A 305-nucleotide genomic window follows, 5' to 3' on the forward strand; every position below is an offset into this window, starting at 1 on the left:
CCCCGCCGCCGCCGCGGTGCCCGCCTCGCTCAGCTCCGCGGCGCGGCCGGGCTGCGGCGGCCGGGGCCCCCGCGGCCGGGAGCGGCGTTTGCGGGGAGCCCTCCAGCTGAGCGAAACGTTGTGTTAACGCGTGGTTGCTTTTTACTCGTCTTCAGAGGGGAGAGAGATCCCTGCTGGAGCGGTGGTGAGGAGGGAGCTTGTACCTAGGTGGGTTTTATTGCCGTTTCTGGCAAGGCAAAGGAGCCCCCCCAAAATCTGGCGTAGAGGAGGGTGTGAGAAGCTCCCCCAAAGGAGCCCAAACCATA

Source organism: Rhea americana, unplaced genomic scaffold (genome assembly GCF_003343005.1).
Source record: "Rhea americana isolate MKP2758 unplaced genomic scaffold, rheAme1 scaffold_57, whole genome shotgun sequence".
Taxonomy (NCBI): Eukaryota; Metazoa; Chordata; class Aves; order Rheiformes; family Rheidae; genus Rhea; species Rhea americana.